The 2,276-nt window shown below is 68.0% G+C and overlaps 1 long non-coding RNA gene across 1 annotated transcript; it reads left to right on the top strand.

Moving 5' to 3' along the window:
• Positions 1-1,852, top strand: LOC113981127. Its single transcript, XR_003538323.1, has 3 exons — positions 1-57; positions 1,161-1,251; positions 1,733-1,852. It is a non-coding gene; the product is annotated as an uncharacterized LOC113981127 (long non-coding RNA).
• Positions 1,853-2,276: the final 424 nt, after the last annotated feature.

Below are 2,276 nucleotides of genomic sequence, written 5' to 3' on the forward strand. Positions count from 1 at the left end.
GGGGGGGGGAGGGGGCCGTGGCCGTGCAGGCCGACCCCGCCCTGGCCCAGGCTGGAGGTAACGGGGGGCCCCACACCTGGGGGGTGACCCCAAACCTGGGGGGGGACCCCAAACCCTCGGGGGGAACCTCACACCTTGGGGGGGACCCCAAACCTGGGGGGACCCCACACCTGGGGGGTGACCCCACACCTGAGGGGGAACCTCCACACCTGGGGGGTGACCCCACACCTGGGGGGTGACCCCACACCTGAGGGGGAACCTCCACACCTGGGGGGGGATCCCACACCTGGGGGGGTGACCCCATAACTGGGGGGGAACCCCACACCTGGGGGAAATCCCCCAAACCTGGGGGGGAACCCCCACACCTGGGGGGGACCCCACACCTGGGGGAGATCCCACACCTGGGGGGGAACCCCCACACCTGGGGGGGAACCCCAAACCTGGGGGGGAACCCCAAACCTGGGGGGGGATCCCATAACTGGGGGGGAGATCCCACACCTGGGGGGAACCCACACCTGGGGGGGGACCCCATACCTCGGGGGGGACCCCAAACCTGGGGGGCAATCCCAAACCTGGGGGAAAACCCCCACACCTGGGGGAGATCCCACACCTGGGGGGGGACCTCAGACCTGGGGGGGACCCCACACCTGGGGGAGATCCCACACCTGGGGGGGGACCCCAAACCCTTGGGGGGAACCCCACACCTCGGGGGGGACCCCAAACCTGGGGGGATGACCCCAAACCTGGGGGGGTGATCCCACACCTGGGGGGGGCAACCCCACACCTGGGGGGGCGACCCCAAACCTGGGGGGGGACCCCACACCTGGGGGAAGAACCCCACATCTGGGAGGGGACCCCAAACCTGGGGGGCAACCCCACACCTGGGGGGGGATCCCACACCTGGGGGGGTGATCCCACACCTGGGAGGGGACCCCAAACCTGGGAGGGGACCCCAAACCTGGGGGGGCGACCCCACACCTGGGGGGGGACCTCAGACCTGGGGGGGCAACCCCACACCTGGGGGAAATCCCCCACACCTGTGGGGGAACCCCAAACCTGGGGGGCAACCCCAAACCTGGGGGTTGATCCCACACCTGGGGGGGCTCAGGTGTCTCGGGGGGGATGGGGGCACCCAGGTGAGTGACCCCTCCCCTCCCCAGGTCAGTTCTACGTGATGATGACCCCCCAGGACGTGCTGCAGGCGGGGGGGGCCCAGCGCAGCCTCGCCCCCCACGGGCACCCCTACTCGCCGTGAGTGCACCTGGGGGGCACCTGGAACACACCTGGGGGACACCTGGGGCAGTTGGGGGACACCTGGGGCAGCTGGGGGGCACCTGGAATACCCGGGGGGCACCTGGGACACACCTGGGGACACCTGGGACACACCTGGGGCAGCTGGGGGACACCTGGGGCACCTGGGACACACCTGGGGGACACCTGGGGCAGTTGGGGGGCACCTGGAATATGTGGGGGGCACTTGGGACACCTGGGGGGACACTGGGGAGGTACCTGGGGACACACCTGGGAGTACCTGGGGATGCACCTGGAACACCCGGACGTGTCCCACGTACCCCAAACGTGCCCAAAACGCACCTTTGCGCCCCCCAAAACCGCCGTGATGCGCCGTGGGCACACCTGGACACAACTGGACACACCCTGACACACCTGGACGCACCTGGACACACCTGTGCCGGGTGCCCGCGCCCCACTTTGTCCCTCCCTGTCCCCGCAGGAAGCTCGAGGGGCCGCGGGTGCCGCGGGACGAGCGACGGCGGGCGCAGCACAACGAGGGTGAGGGGGGGACACGGGGTCACCCCTGGGTCACCTGGGGGGGGGGTCTCGGCGTCACCTGGGTGGGGACAAGGTCCCGATATCCCCCATGTCCCCCCAGTGTCCCCGATGTCCCCAAATCACCAATGTCCCTGTGTCCCCATGTCTCCGATGTCCCCAATGTCCCCAATATCCCAATGTACCCAATATCCCAATGTCCCCATGTCCCCAGTGTCCCCGATGATTTCCTCATGTCCCCAATGATTTCCCCAATGTCCCCAGTGTCCCCAACGTCCCCAATATCCCAATGTCCCCAATATCCCCAATATCCCAATGTACCCAATATCCCAATGTCCCCAGTGTCCCCAACGTCCCCAATGTCCCCATGTCCCCAGTGTCCCCATGTCCCCGATGATTTCCTCGTGTCCCCAATGATTTCCCCAATGTCCCCAGTGTCCCCAACGTCCCCAATATCCCAATGTCCCCAATGTCCCCGTGTCCCCGAT

The sequence above is a fragment of the Neopelma chrysocephalum genome, unplaced genomic scaffold, assembly GCF_003984885.1.
Source record: "Neopelma chrysocephalum unplaced genomic scaffold, ASM398488v2 Primary Assembly neopelma1_96143, whole genome shotgun sequence".
NCBI lineage: Eukaryota > Metazoa > Chordata > Aves > Passeriformes > Pipridae > Neopelma > Neopelma chrysocephalum.